The sequence below is a fragment of the Chiloscyllium plagiosum genome, chromosome 30 (genome assembly GCF_004010195.1).
Source record: "Chiloscyllium plagiosum isolate BGI_BamShark_2017 chromosome 30, ASM401019v2, whole genome shotgun sequence".
Lineage (NCBI taxonomy): Eukaryota > Metazoa > Chordata > Chondrichthyes > Orectolobiformes > Hemiscylliidae > Chiloscyllium > Chiloscyllium plagiosum.
In genome coordinates this window covers 22115645-22132753 of record NC_057739.1, presented here as the reverse complement: position 1 = coordinate 22132753, position 17109 = coordinate 22115645, and the positions used below count along the sequence as shown (strand labels likewise).

General features: G+C 38.6%; 1 long non-coding RNA gene across 1 annotated transcript in view; it reads right to left on the bottom strand.

Moving 5' to 3' along the window:
• LOC122564799 overlaps positions 1 to 17109 on the bottom strand; it is a 61662-nt gene that overhangs the window by 30541 nt on the left and 14012 nt on the right. The window contains exon 2 of the long non-coding RNA XR_006316005.1: positions 251 to 328. This is a non-coding gene — a long non-coding RNA (uncharacterized LOC122564799). The remainder of the gene's footprint in view (positions 1 to 250; positions 329 to 17109) is intronic.

The following is a 17109-nucleotide window of genomic DNA, read 5'->3' as shown; positions in this document are numbered from 1 at the left end:
AGTGCACTTGGAGAGCTTGGACATGATGCTTAAATGTTTCCTCCAGGTGGGCTTACGCCTTAGAAGGGAAAAATGTGTATTCCACGTGCCCCAAGTGACCTACATGGGTTACAGAGGTTGAAAAAACCAGGTTACACCCATCAGTAGAGAGAGAGGGTGACCAAAGGAACCCCAATTCCCCCACCTGTACCAGAGCTTAGGACTTTCCTTGGGTTAGTGAATCATAATGGCAAATTTATACATAACCTACCTTCCATCTTGGCACCTTTACCCCTGCTATTGAGAAAGGATCCCCCTTGGGAATGGTCACATAGCCAAGTAGCAGCCTCTATGGAAGTGAAAAAGCATTACATTAGAGAAAAAATCCTGGATTTATCAAGAAACTCTATGTACAGCAAATCAGGGCAGGGCTTGTACACTTAATGGTAAGGTCCTAGGGAATGTTCTCAAACAAAGAGACCTTTGAGTGCAGGTTCATAGTACCTTGAAAGTGGAATCACAGGTAAACAGGGTAGTGAAGAAAGTGTTTGATACCTTTGCCTTTATTGGTCAGTGCATTGAGTATAGTGGTTGGGATGTCATATTGCAGCTGTACAGGACATTGGTTAAGCCACTTGTCGATTTCTGAATTCAATTCTAGTCTCCCTGCTATAAGAAGGATGTTGTTAAACCTGACAGGGTTCAGAAAAGATTTACAAGGATGTTGTCAGAATTGGTAGGCTTGAGCTACAGGGAGAGGCTGAATAGGCTGGGGCTATTTTCCCTGGATTGTCGGAGGCTAAGGAGTGACATATTAGAAGTTTATAAAATCATGACGGGCATAGATAGGGTGAATAGTCAAGGTCTTTTTCCCACGGTAGGCGAGTCCAAAACTAGAGGGCATAGGTTTAAAGTGTGAGGGGAAATATTTAAAACGGACCTAAAAAGCAACTTTTTCACACAGAGGGTGGTATGTGTATGGAATGAGCTGCCAGAGGAAGTGGTAGAGGCTGGTACAAATACAGCATTTAAAAGGCACCTGGATGAAAACATGATTAGGAAGGGTTTAGAGGGGTAAGGGCCAAGTGCTGATAAATGGGACTTGATTAACTTAGGATGCTGGTCGACATGGAAAAGTTGGACCAAAAGGTCTGTTTCTGTGCTGTACATCTCTATGACTCTGTAATTCTATGTGAACTTAGCTAATAGGTTGAATATGGTTTGAGGAAATTATTTTGTGTTAGCTCTATTTAATCTGGAAAATGAAGCCATAAGGTTAAAAAAAAATGACAGGTAAGTTGCTCCATCCATTTACGATTGAAACAGAGAAGAAACAAATGAATTGAAGGAGCTGGAAAGCCAACAGTGTCTCAGATTGAAAATGATGAATTCATTTCCTGTGGGATTATGTCTGATTCTCATACTGCGGTGGAGGTAAGGTAGGTAAAGTTGCCAACTGAAGGCTGTGCTATGAAGTTTAAATATTTCCACTGTGAGACCTTTCAGTGATGCAGCCTAGTAGCAAAGGAGGGTCATGACCTTCAGCAACCTACACATATTTCTCACTCATGATCATCTTGTTACATTGAGAGATTGTGCAATACTGCTATGTTCAGCTTCATGCTATGGTAACTGGTTGCCAGAATTAACAGCTTAAACTGTTCACAAAAAGAAAAACTTCAAATTCTTATTGTTGAAACTTGGTATATATTCCTGTTATTTACTGCAGTGATAAACCAATTAAATGTGTTGCTTAGAAAAAGCGTTGAACAAGTGGGTCTGATGTTTAGTATACTTAACAATAATCGTGGATGTGGTATTAATTAGACTGGCCACATTGTTGCATATGTATATGCACACAAGTACTCACATACTCATGGACTCAGAAACTCAGGTACACGAACATGCACACTCACACAGACACACAGATGCACAACGCACACATAACCCACACACTCACAAAGACACAGATCTGCACATACACAACATGCACTCACAAACATGCACACACTTGCACAGAAACACACAGACAGATCCGGCCCCACAGACTCACACACAAAGACCCACATACTCACACACACACAAACTCCACCACTTTCCCCTCCCCCCATCTATCCTCTCAGGGTCATGAGTATCCACACTCATTGACACACAAACGAATTGCATACATATTTTCAACGAAAACCATTAAAGGTATGCCAAAATGTAAGGAACCTCAAATTTAAAATTAAATCATTAATGAGTACCAGGATTACTGCAGCACCACACAGGGATTATAAAGTCTTATTGCATTGAACTCAACAAAACAAGGTCCAAGATAGCCCAGAGAGACAATGCAATATCCAATTTGTTTTATGTGATGTTATTGCAAAATTGGTAACACAGATAAACAGCACTAAAAGTCAATTATAACACGGATGAAGGATTTAATTGACTACAATTGAGATGCAAATATTAACATAGAGGTCTCATTATTTGAACTATATTGAACAGTAAACACTCTGCTGTTATCATGTTGCGTCAGCTCTAAGTTAGCCTCCCAGCTGTCATTTCCTTCAGAAAATTCATTCACTGTGACAGAAATAGCAGTGAAACAGAATGAAATCATAATACTTTACAATGGCTAGATTTTTAAAGTTGGTACTGATGTTGCATTTGCCCAAGCATAAACATTCCCCTGAGGCAAATAGTTTAGAACGGCCTAAGTAGCAACGACATCATTCAATCAGCAATATGATAGGTTATTTTAATAGAATAGCCTAGTCTATGCTTTGCCTGGAGTGTACTGTCATATTCAATTGCTCAGTGTTTTATTGTGCATGTCTGTTGACTCTTCTCTATTTAGTGTGTTGATAGTCAAACCAGGGTGTGATTTCAGAGAAACAGAATCGAAACTGACAGGACAAAGCTGTCATCTTGACAGCAGACACTTTAGAAGTATTGACCGAAACTCTCATTCATACCGAGAAGGTGACATTTCTGCAGAAATTACTGGAGAAACTCCACAGGGCTGGCAGCATCTGTGGAGAGAGAAAGCAGCGTTAACTTTCTGAGTCCAGTGACTCTTCTTCAGATGATTTTATTCGAGCTGCTGACTTTCTCTAGCAATTTCTGGTTTTGTTTCCGATTTCTAGCATCTGCAGTTCTTTGTTTTATTATGTCACTTCTGGATATCTCTGAGGCATGAATTGGTGAGAAAATAGAGGATAATTTAAATTTACATGTTCCAGCACCCGTCCTTTCTTTACTAGGAGATCCGCCCACTTCATAGGAAGGCTAAGTTTCAGGGTTCTCTACAGGTTGGGAGTGTCTGGATGTAACAGTGACCTGGCAAAAAAGAGATACTTGTACATTGTCTCAGAACAGATAGCCAGTGAATAATTGAGCAGTAAATACGCTTAATAAATAATCTGGTTCAAAGATAAAGGTAATTGTCAAATGAATTTTTTCTGCTGGAGCTGTGAGAGATCCATTATGGTCAGAAACTGTCAAACTAGTGCTCAGATTGTGAAGTTACACAGTGATACCCAGTACCATATCTAGGTCAAAGTAAAATGGTATGCAGTTCCTGCTTAAAGTGGAATCATTTCCAAAAGATGAGATGTTCATTGAAGAAGGCTTCATAGGTTTGACGTATGGGGACTCACTTCCTGGGGATGAGATACAGTGACTGATTCCCTTCATAGATAGTAAAACTTCAGATCTTTTCAAGGAATGTTCAGTAGGGATTGCAAGTGTGTCACTTGCCATACCTCATTGAGGTTGGAGTGAAAATATTTTTATTGAGCAACAAACACTTTAACTGTTTTTTTTCATGATTCTCTCCCATTTTTGTGACAATTCTTCAAGTTTGTGATGACTGAATTATTTTGGTTTTGAGAACGTTCACAGTTCCCGTGTACTATCAAAAATTTACCCTCAACAGCTTTACATTCTATATGGTCATTGTATGACACAAAAATGGTGAACATGAATATGTATCAACCTTAAGGCTGTCAAAAAAAACAGTCATTCCAGACAATTACCACTTCCTAGCAGCATCATTTCATGACACCACATCCTTCATGAAACTTGAAATGTGGCAGAGCTATTTGCAGATACTATTAGCAGAATAGCAGAAAGCTCATATCTAAAAGTTTTTGTTATTCATTGAGTTATCTTTCAGGAGCAAAGAAATCCCCCTAGAACCTAACACATTTTAGAAGACCATTCCTTTCATCTGTCAGGCATTGAGGGAATGCTCAATCTATTTGACAATGTCATTGTCCATGGAACACAATCATTGATTTTCAGCCATTCTCATTGAACTCTAAACACAATTTGATTTTCAACAGGGACAGCGTTGAAACTTAACTTTCTCGGGTACAGAGTGACAGAAGATGGAGTTAAGTCTGAAACACACAACATACAACTGCAAAAACATTCATGTGCTTCTAGCCCGAATGAAGGTAAAAGATTTGACAATCATCTTCAATAACTGACTTGTATATACATTCATTTCTAACTATACTGATATATGGGGCCTCTTTGAAAGCCAGTGCATAACGATACGAAATTGGAATGGTCAACAGTCAGAGGCTGACACATCAAATGTGAAGTTAGCATCTCCACCAGTCCTCATGCTTTCCAGAACATATAAAAAACAAACATCACAATAGATGCACCAGCGAAACTGATGAGAGTTATACTTTCACAGTACTGTGTAAGAAAAAAACTATTAGTTCCCTATAATTAGTTCCACCCATTGTTGGAAATTGAACACAAATCCCATACTAGAGAGCAGGAAGCACAAGCCTTGACCTACGTTTGTGAACTGGGAGGAAGTGAGGACTGTGATGCTGGAAAAGCACAGCAGGTCAGGCAGCATCCGAGAAGCAAAAGAATCAACGTTTTGAGCATAAGCTCTTCATCAGGAATGTGGGGATGGCCCAAGGGGGCTGAGAGATAAATGGGAGGGGGTGGGGCTGGGGGGGAAGATAGCTGAGAATGCGATAGGTGGAAGTTGGGGGTGAAAGTGATAGGTCGGAGAGACGGGTGGAGTGGATAAGTGGGAAGGAAGATGGACAGGTAGGACAGGTCATGAGGGCGGTGCTGAGTTGGAAAGTTGGATCTGGGATAAGGTGGAGGGAGGGGAAATGAGGAAACTGCTGAAATCCACATTGATCTCTTGTGTTTGGAAACTTGTGAATATTGACACATGTATCTCTACAGTAGAAAGTTCACTTTCCACATCCATCACGAAGAACCGACTACAGTATTAATCACATCAGGATCTGGTCAGTTGTCAATGCATCTACAGATGGTCAGATCATCTTTATTAAGGTTAAGGATCTTCCATGTTCCTGCAACTGAATAGCTGACATGCTAAAACAGTGTTAGCAATAGTGAAGAGCCTTACAAAATTGTAGGTCACATGATAGCAATATTCTCATATACCTACACGAAACTTGTAACTTGGGGAGAGTTGAAGATAGGTTTGATGGCAGGTTTGACAGCAGTCTGAGAGTTAATATGTCAAAGGGGAAATCATTTCAACAATCTATTCATATCCTACTTGCAAATATCAATCTACTCCACAATCTCCAACTGAAAAAAAAGTGTTCAAACCTTTGATGGGTCATGACGTTCACATGACACTAACCCTACATAAGGCAACACTGCCAACCAATGAGAATACGAGAGCAAAATCAGAAGAAATCACAGAATAAAGCAGTAATGCACAAACATAATTTAACAAACAAATGCATTGCAAGAAAACAAAGGTTTGAAGTTGGACACTGAGTTCACATCAAACAGCTAAATAAGGTAAGAAGAAATAGGAATGGGAGTAGACCATTCACCTCCTCCAGCCTGCCCTGCTATTCAATAGGATCATGGCTGATCCGACATTTCTCTTGTACACTTTCCTGCTCTTTCCCTGTAACCCTTGATTCCCCTATTGATCAATCTATCTATCTATCTCAGCCTTAAATATACACAAGGACTCTAGCCCCCACAGCCCTGTATGACAAGGAGTTCCAAAGACTCAGAAGAAATTTCTCCACAATTCAGTCTTAAATTGACACCTCTTTATTCTGAGAGTATGCTGTCTGGTCCCAGAATTTCCCATGAGCAGTAACATCCTCTCAGTGCTTACCTTGTTAAACCCCTAAAGAATCCTGTATGCTTCAGTGAGATCACCTCTCATTCTTCTAAACTGCAGATAGTAGAGTCCCAAACTTTTTCATCTTTGCTCATAAGCCAATCCCTCCATACCAAGGATCATTGAGTGAACCTTCTCTGACATGCCTCCAACAAAATAACTTATTTTCTTAAATAAGGGGCCAACAGTGCTCACACGTATACAGTTGACTACTCTTACACTCCAACCCCCTTGAAATAAGGGCCAACACTCCATTAACCTTCCTGATCAGCTGATGCACCTGGGTGTTAACTTTCTGTGTTTTGTGCGTAACTCCCCCCACGTCACTTTGTGTCACAGCTTTCTGAAGTTTCTCTATGTTTCAATAATACTCTGTTCTTTGGTTCACCCTTCCAAAATGAACAACTTCACATTTTTGATTGACCACAAACTCATTGTCTCAACCAAGAGCAAAGCAGAGTCTTTGGTTGCTCAGCATCAAACTTGCCTGTTGGTTAATAACATAAAATGGAGCATGAGATGCTTGATAGTGAGCAGACCAGGATATTTAAAAGGCAGTGAGTATGAGGACACATTTTCATGAGTTATTCATCTTCCTCATTGAGCAGAACACGTTGAACCACAACACAAAATTTATAGACCTTATCACAGCCACTAATAGCCTTCCTGTCTCAAAGATCATTTCTATACTTAGCGAAAACAGAAACACTTAACACTAAGACATGATTCAATGTACATATATTTGCTGTTTAATGTACGGCAAACATTTTATTAACTGCCATCTATTGGACCAGGAGTTGATCAAATATTCTGGATAATCAAGAGGTACGCATAGTCATCATAAATCCTGATCAAGCGAAGCTTTGAGATAACAACATTCCTCAAAAGATCTGTAAAAACATCAACACACCTCCTAATTTCAATGTAAAAAACACATGTTAAATGATAGAAGTGTAATTCAGGAGGTATTCACGCCACTGTCATTCTTTATTTACGGTATAAGTACTCAGACAAGGTGGTAGATCACAGTATTTGAGTTTTACAATTTTTGTCAGTTATCAAGAGTGTCAGTTGATAAGGTTGCTGTAGTTTAATGTAAAGTAATGGGCCCAAATTCTCTGAGGAGGGGCAATCTCACACAGATTAGCACTCTGGCCCTTCTTTTTTATGAAGTTAGGGAGCTCTATATTTCTGAAAGGGGATTCTCATTAGGGTTCCCTTTGCTCGTTCCTCCCACCCAACCCAGCATGAAAAGAGATTGGACCAGCCTATTTTAGTGACATTGAATGAAGTACTGTTTAAACACAGAACTTCATATGTTCAAATCATAAAATGCAACACACACCTTCATGCTTTCAGCAATATAATGACACCATCGATATGTTTTCTTTTAAATGGGAACCTGCTAGTTGCAGGAAAGCTGCAGATTCATTTAACATTTTCTTAAATGGCAAAGGGAAATTAAGCCATATCACTTTGCATTATTCAGTCAATGACTGTTGTAGACTAAAACTCCAGTGACCTTCAGGATTAGATTATGACATGATACCAGCTGCATTTGATGGAATTCCGGCATTCTGAATGTTTTTATTTTCTTTTAAAACTCCCAAAAAGGGAAAATCAACTGGAAGTGAGAAGATTCCAGTTTAGTTACTGGCAAGATCTCTTTTATTCAACCTCATTTTACAAGCTGCTTTGACACATGAAGCATTAATCGGCAGTGTGTTTAACAGAAAATAGTGTGACATTGAGTTGATATTCTGAGGTAACAAATGGAAAACACCCATTGCCTGAAAACTGGCTATATTTTGATGGTGCCATGATTACAGTAAAATCACAGTTCAGTGCTCTGATGGTAAGAACACTGTTTCTGAAATAGATCCAGCAGTTACAAATACAGATCTTATAACAAACTACATGTAGTAACATATACATAATTTCATCCTCACATAACAGTGACTCACTATTTTATGATTATAGAAACTGTACTTTTAGGATGATACCTATGCAATTAGTGAAGTTGAAACTAATTATATAAATTATTGGCTCAGATATTCCACTGGCCAGAGAGTTTGTTGTAGAGCCACAGACTGGATTTACATATCATGGCCCAGTGGAATCTTTGACACAGCAGATTTTGTGAGAATTGCCTGGGAAATTAGATCTTCAGATTAGCAATTTCCCAAAGCCTGAAACCCTTTGAAAAAGTCCCTTAAAGTTGGAAACTTCAGAGGGTTCTGACTGAGTTAAGTTTAATATTTATCTAGGAACTGTTTGAGGATTAGAAACTACTCTAACTCCTGGGTAATGATTAAAGTGACACCCCCCCACCCCATCAGTAACCCTACAAATGTACCTTCCTTGACCTCAGACATTCCTGGAGTTCTGAAATCATCCATGACTGGGCACCTATTTGATCTAACCCAAACACTTACCTTTCCCACCAACCGTCCCTGGACCCAACTCCCATCTCCCCTCTGCCAGCCAAATCCACTGGACCAGACAACCTCTCCAGCTATCAGATCTAACATCTATGAGCCATGGCACCAGGAGACATTCCATCTCACTAGACCTGGAATACATAGATTCCTGGACACGTTCAAAACAGGAGACCCCTATCCAGGAATCTCCAACACAGAAGTCAGTTGAGTGAGGTTTTAATCCGCCAGGTTTTCCGGGATAAATATCTAGTGGGTAACTTTTAATCTGATCGGGGCGGAAATAGAAATTCCAACCTGATCAGAATACCTGGGTCAATGTTTCTCTCAAACAACCCGAGATATTCAATAAAATCACCCGTGCTGAAATAAAAACAGATTTAAAATAAACTTGAGCCAAATTTTCCCAATCAGACTAGTTCCCTTTTACATGGAACAGAAATAAACTGAAAATGAGTTTTGGTGCATTTTTACCACATCCGTCTGTAATTTTCTGTAGTATGTAAAATCTCTTCCTTGTCACATATACAGCATTTTCACAGTGACCACTTATCTGGAATTTAATGAAACTGTTGCTGGGAAATATTAATACAAAATAAAACTGGGGGAATTATTTTTAAGAGTAAAAGCTTTTATGGATTTGTACAAAGTTGTTAAGAGAGATATAGAAATTTGATTTCCATATGTCTTCAGTATTTTCAATCTTAACTCAATGGTAAAATTTTCACATCAGAGCCAGACTATGACTGAGATTACACTAAGGTTGAGAACCCACTTGGGCACATCCACAATGGACATTCCAGGATAGAACTGAGGGAGGGCCACACTGTCAGGAGGACTACCTCTCAGATATGATGTGATGTGATCCAATGTAAAATTGCAGCTGCATTCCAGATGAAGATAACAGGTCCAAAAATACTTGTTTGAAGAGAAAATGAGAGGCTCCTATTAATATTGTGAATAATATTTATCTGTGAAGCCACATCAGCAAACAGATGATCTGGTTATTATCTTATTATCATAATGTGAAAGTTTACCACGCACAAATTGTCCCACATTTCCCACATTACAATAGAAGCTACAATTTAAAAAGCACTTGAATGTAGTTAAAAGCTCTTTCCGCTACCCAGGATAATGAACGAGTCTATGTAAACTCAAATTCCCTCTCTTTTTTTAGATCAAGAAATATTTTCTTCTTTTGTTTTGCCTATCATTGCTTACACATTTTGGTTTTTAGTAGTTTGGCCAATTTATTTGAAGAACATAACGTCCTAACATCATTTTGGAATTTTTTTTTAAAGTGTTGTGTTTCTTCAGAACTTTGCAGTGCTCTGTCACACCTCAGGGCCTTTATTCTGAATCGGAAGTGCTGATAACAAACAATAAGCTGCATTTTAACATCCCACATACAACAGCTGGCTGGTTCTTCTACTATTGGTTCTAGGCCTCCAATATTCAGTTCATCCACTTACAGTAGAGTCATACAACACAGAAAGAGGCCGTTCGGTCCAACCTGTCCATGCTGAAAGTAATCTCAAATTAAACTAGTTCCATGCACCTGTGCCTGGCCCATATCCTTCCAAAAGTTTCCTATTCATGTACTTATCCCAAGTGTGTTTTAAATGGTGTAAATGTACAATTTCTCAGGAAGTTCATTCCACATGTGAATCATCCTCTATGTAAAAGATTTGCCTCTCATGTCTTTTTTAAAATCTTTCTCCTCCCACCTTAAGAATCTGTCCCCAGTCTTGAAATCCCCCGCCCTAGGGAAATGACAACTACCATTAACTCTATCTATAGCCCTCATGATTTTATAACCTTCTATAAGGCCATCTCTCAACCGCTCCAGTGAAAAACGTCCCAGTCTATCCAGCCTCTCCTTACAACTCAAACTATCCAGGTAAATCTCTTCTGAACCCTCTCCAACTTAATATTATCCTTCCTACAAAAGGGGGCCAGTATTCCAGAAGGGGCCTCACCAACATCCTATACAACCTAAAAATGATACTCCCAACTCCTCTACTCAAATCTCTGAACAACAAAGGCAGGCATGCTAAATATCTCTGAACCACCCTATCTATATGTGTTGCAATATTTAAAAAATTATGTACCTGAACCCCTAGGTCTCTGTGTTCTACAGCACAACCCAAGATTCTGCTTTGAACTGTATAATTCCTACCCTTGTTTGTTTTACCAAATGTGTCACCATGCATTTAGAGTCATAGAGTTATAGAGATGTACAGCATTCAAACAGACCCTTCGGTCCAACCTGTCCATGCCGACCAGATATCCCAACCCAATCTAGTCCCACCTGCCAGCACCCGGCCCATATCCCTCCAAACCCATTCATATACCCATTCAGATGCCTTTTAAACGTTGCAATTGTACTAGCCTCTACCACTTCCTCTAGCAGCTCATTCCATACGCGTACCACCCTCTGAGTGAAAAAGTTGCCCCTCAGGTCTCTTTTATAACTTTCCTCTCTCACCCTAAACCTATGCCCTCTAATTCTGGACTCCCCCACCCCAGGAAAAAGACTTTGCCTATTTATCCTATCCATGGCCCTCATCATTTTGTAAGCCTCTATAAGGTCACCCTTCAGCCTCTGACGCTCCAGGGAAAACAGCCCTAGCCTATTCAACTTCTCCAATTAAACTCCAAACTGCCACTCTTCTTCCCATTGACCCAATTGATCAAGATCTGTTTGTAATCTTTGATTATGTTTTTTACTGTCAACTATACCATGAATCTTAGTGTCATCTGCAAACTTACTAACTATGCTTTCTATATTCTCATCTAAGTCATTTATAAAAATGACAAACAAAATGAACCCAGCACTGATGTTTTTCTCAATGCAAATACTTTGTATTATGGTATATTGAGTAGTGTAAGAAATACATCATTAAAATACAATCAAGGTTCAGAAAATAAAATCTAAATTTTTGCTCGGAGATCACTGTCACTGTGATGTGAAATCAACAGGGCATTTGTACCTGATGCAGCAGTGCATACATTAGCTCCTATGAATAATAAATATACATGAAACGCGATATTGAAAGATTCAACAGACTTTTATTTCAGCTGCTGATATATACAGTCAATGGTATTTCAGTGCCTGGACTAATATTAAGCAATATGGTTACAGAGAATTGCATGCTTTCATAACTTTTCATGCTTCAAGTGGTGCAAATTTAGATTGAGACTGAGACCTTTATACCTTCAGGTTTTATGCAATAGTAGAGTGGTGAGATCACAACCACGTCTGTTAAAGTATATTAACTGTGAGACATAGCATTGCAAACAAATACATTTGGTTCATAGACAGGCATGTACTGCCAATTTGATAATTGTAAAAACAGGTAAAACAGAGTTTACAAGATCAACACTTCAAACTTCAATGTAATGCTCTGGTGATTTGAAAAGTCATCCCGATTTGATGATCATATGCCCACCTAGAGACATAAATACTGTTTGCTCTTGCTTTTGTTTGACAACTGGTGACAGTCAGAAAAGGCAACTATATCATTTTCTTAATGAGCTAATAATGGTCCACTTTTAATTCTGAGGTTTGCTTTTAGAGATCGAAGGATATGTCTAAAGACCATCTTCTCATACAAAACCTTCTGTATATGGACAGTGCAAAAGGACAAACTCGCTCAAACCTACAGTTTTGTGTGTGACACCACAGATCATGTGAAACTGGAAGCCCCTTTCAAAAATTTCATGTGTGGAGTGGAGAAAACGTTAATGCTAGATGAGGTCAACAGCTTAAACCGGAGGATCATCTGCACTGTGTGATCATTACCACTTCATCAAACTCCAAGGAACTTTAAGCACTAGGTCAGGATATTCATCGTCTAATCAATGGCAGGACTATGGCAAAATAGCTTAATAATGTATTGCAAGAAACAAGTTTTTGAAAAGCCTATCCAAAAGAAAAATCTCAGGAAAAAATTATTTATGCACAATGGCTTATGTAAATAAACTTAGGAAGGTAATAGAAGGTTATTCTGCTGCGCAGCATACAGACAGCATTTCGTTCTTTAATGTCTTCAGCAGTTCTCTGGAAATTGAAGTCTTTGATCATGACCTCTGCTTTCTAATAAAGGAGGTACTCATCACTATAATTTGGTTATTCTGCTTAAGTTGGTTATTCTGGGGTGTTATCTCTCTCGATTGATATTTGCCCTCTTGAATTCCAGAACATTGTCTTTACAACCTTCTTGCTGCTCAGCTTGGACACTTCTCCAGAGGACCTCATTCACCTACTCAGTTTTCTATTTCTCAGGAACTCAAAACCCTTAATCGTTTTGTCTCCAACTTATACACTATATAGCAAACAAAATAACTTTCCACCACAAAATAAACAAGGATCCAATTCATTTGCAGAGTCTACAAAATGCAAAATTATTTATCAATGAGACATTGTTCTAAATCTATTATTTTGTATTTTGACATAGGCAATGAATTGAGTTTATGTCAATTGCATATGTAACATGAAAAGCAATGACCAGAACACAAGAAGTGTGACAGCTTTAAGTTATTGTCTGTGCATTTATTACATTGTTGAGATGTTTGGCTTGAACATGCCATTTGTATGTGCTTCAAATTCATAACCTTGAGATGCAAACAGATTTGTTTTTAATTTCCAACAATTCTCAATTCTGTTAAAGATGTTATCTTGTAGATTACTTTTCTCAACATTTGTCTGCCTGTTGCATTCTTTTCTCGAACACTCTCTGAACAAATGGCTCATTGAAGCAAATTCTGCTCCTGTTCTTATGGATGAGCCAGCTGATATTCTGAGTATTGCTCAGACTCACATTGTGTAGAAATTAGGCAACTTTTTTTTTCACCGGTGACTCTATTTTGCACTTGTTTTCTTTCAACTTCCTATCTAGCCCACACCCCCTCACACCAGCAGCAGCATTTCACCTTCTGCTATCTTAGGGGCATACCACAAAAGCCCCCGATGGAAAATGAAATCATACAATGCCTAACCTCAAGATGTCTTTCCATCTAGTTTTCTCTCTTTTTGATCAAGCAACTATTGCAGCTGTAGCTATTAATCAAAATACACTTGTCAAAACTCCGTTGGGTACAGATAAAACTCAACTGTCATAACAGATCTTCAGAGGTGCTTTTTCATGAATGTAAAAGATTAATTGTTTGAAACAATTACCGATTAAGTGGATTTATGAGACTGACTGACTGGAAGAAGCATAAACCAATGCTTTACTCTCACTGGTTAGGGCAGAACATTGCTGATCCTGTTATAATCCCCATGAAGACCAGTAATTTATACTTAAAAGAATTCAAATTCCAATCATTAGCTCAAATAATGGTACATGAAGATTTTGCATTGTAAGACAAGCCAAACAGAGAACAGCCAGGGAATTCCTAGAGGCATGGCACTCATCCACAGATTCAATCAATAAGCACATCGACCTGGACCCAATATATTGGCCACTGCAGCGGACAGCTGGAATTGACAACCGGAAGCGGCAGATACAAATCACTATAAATGCCAGAGGAAACATCACAGAAGCGCTTCACAGGAGGCTCCCAAGCACTGAGGATGTCACCTAGACAGGGGACAAAACATCTGCAACACAAATTCCCAGCTCGGCGAACAGAACCACAATAATGAGCACCCGAGCTACAAATCTTCTCCCAAACTTTGTAAGACACTTATTGCCACAAACTAAAGTTGACTTTGACGAAACACAAACTTCAGCAGACAATTTATACAATAAATCACAGAATAGAACTTTGTGTTTTTACTTTTAATGAAAAGAAGTCACACTATTTATGGGTTATACATTCCCTGAAGGAGACATTACATTCTCCAGGAATCAGTTCCAAAGTGATTCTTAGATTTTGAGGGTTAACTCCCATTCTTTTCTTTCATAAATTTTTAACCCAAGAATTGTTTTTCACAGTCAAGATTTTCACTAGAGATTCTTCCTCAAAGCCCATGAGGTGATCCTTCCAACCTCATTTTACATTCTTACAAATTTGAACTGTTGAATCTGAGTGTGGACTGTGACCCACATTTCTGTGTAGTGAACCAAACAGACTGGCTGTGGTGAGCTGCTCTCACTCTCTCTTTCTATTGGATCCTTGCACACTGACCCACTTGTATGTTTCAGGGATTTCTTTTGGAAATCCTGGAAACCAATCCTACCAATGTCTGTCTTTGGACTCTTCTCTTCTTGATGACAATCTCCATAGTAATGTGAAACATATTAGTGTTATATCTTGGTTAAAATATTTATGCTTTGGCCTTTCAATTTCATTCTATCTTACAATAAATTAATCATTACAGTTTATAAAACCCAACATTTTTGATATTGGTCTGTTAAGTTTGTTATGACTGCTAAATACTGCAATATAGTTATATTTTAAATTGTTTCATTAACCCAAGGTAAAGTGGGATAATGAAGAGAGAAATGTGATGTGCTATTAGTCATTTCTGATAATAATCCCAGGTGGGCTGATTACCACGAGGTAAGGGTCCAGGTCGAGCCTTATTGAAATTCAGACGCTAGGTTTAACACTTCAGCAGGAAGGACAGAGCAGCTGGCTTTGCTATAGGTAGACTTACAAACTTGAAGTCAAATTCAAAGAGTGTGCGGAGTGAGACAGAGGGGAGAGAGAAAAGAATGCTGTGTATGCGAAAAGCAATGAATCTACAGCTGTGAAAGCAGAATGCTAGTCAGACAATAGACATGCCTTAGGAAAAGTTAATGACTAAGCAGTCATTAGTGGGTGCCTTACTGGTGGAAATCAATATGATTATACTCAAGAGGATTGAGTGAAGAAGCTTTTAAAAGGATTATTGTACTAGCATAACAGGGAGAAGAGAGCACTCAAAATTGTCAGGAGGGATTCCAGGCTTTAAAAGCAAGATTTCATTTCTGCTAAGAATGCAATGTAGTATATAACTGCGGTGTGTGGTTACTGATTGTACTAGGAAATTAATAACATTTACATGTTTAGTGCTGTATTGCCTACCAAGTGATTTTTTTAAATCATTCAGGGATGTTGGATTTAATCAAAGTTGGTTTTACCTTGTTTATTACATTAAAAGTCTTAAAACATGCAACCTTGTGTGATTCTTTGTTCTGGTCACTGAGAATTCAAATTTCTTTTTAAAAGTTAACAGTTTCAAAGGAAGTTGTAATATGTTGTGGGGTCTGATTGAGCTTTAAAAAATTATGAAAGACATGATAGGGTACATTGTGAGTCATTTCCATTGGCAGATTGTCTAAGACCAGAGGGCATAAGTTTAAGTTGATGAGTAAGTGGTTTAGAGAGGATCTGAGGATTTTATTTTTTACCCAGAGGGTGGTAGAAATATGGAATACACTGCCTGAGAGGGTGGTAGAGTTAACATTTAAGAAACATCTGGCTGAATACTTAAAATGTCAGGGTATAGTTGGCTATGGAATAAGCCGGTAAATGGGATTAGTGTAGTTTGTTATTTGTTGGTGAGCATAGACATGGTGGGCTAAAGGGCTCCATTTCTATGATGTAAGACTATATGGCACTCAGGAACACTCTGTGACTTAAGTGACACCAGCAGCAATATCCAGACCCATTATCACTATACAGATATATTTTAAAAATACATGAACCATTCAGTTCACACTGAACTGATAAATGTTAAAAAAGTTAGCAGCTTTAATTTGGAAAATAATTTATAATACTGCAAAACAATTTATAAAGAGTAAGCAGTAAGAAGGATAAAGCATAGGAACATTCATTGCATTGAAAAATCTTTAGTAAGGTGTGATTTGTGTTTTTGAGATTACCATCATGGAATGTGGTGCTGTAAGATCTGTTTTATTTTAAGTGGGGGATCAGTCCACAGTGGTTTTATTTGTATTATTCCTCAGGATCAGTTAAGGCAAAGTCCAATTGACTAATATAACCACAACTAAATTCAAATGGTGAGTCAGGTTGAGGATGATTCCATGGAAAGCACACTTCATTTGTTATGCCTTGTTCTATAATCAGCACAATCTCTGCCAAACTCAGTCTGAGCACCAACCTTGTGAACACTGAAACATTGTGAGATTCATGTTTCAAACATTACAAAATCCAGTTTGGAAAATGTTACCCTGTGATACAGTACATTACACAGTCGACTGAAAGAACTTATCTGTAAAAACTATGTGAGGATGAAAACATTTTGAATTGTCACAAAGACGGATGCAGTAACCCCATGGCTATGGGACGGCCCACTTAACTGAGAATCTAAGAGTTCAAATCTCAATGGGCCAAGTCATGAAAGCAAATTTAGGAATCTGTGGGCTAACATCAGGAAAAATAACCACAAAAAGTCCAAATGAATCATTAATATCCTGCAGTAAGTTCTGTGCCATACTTGTGGTTTACCCTAATCCTCAGGCCATCTCAATTCACCTCTTTTATCAAAATGACCCTGTCCTAGAATCTTGTGGCAGAGCTAACTCAAGGCCACACTGGCAGGTCAGAGTCCTGCCTATGGAGCTCCAAGAATTTGAGGAACTGCCTGCTCAGATC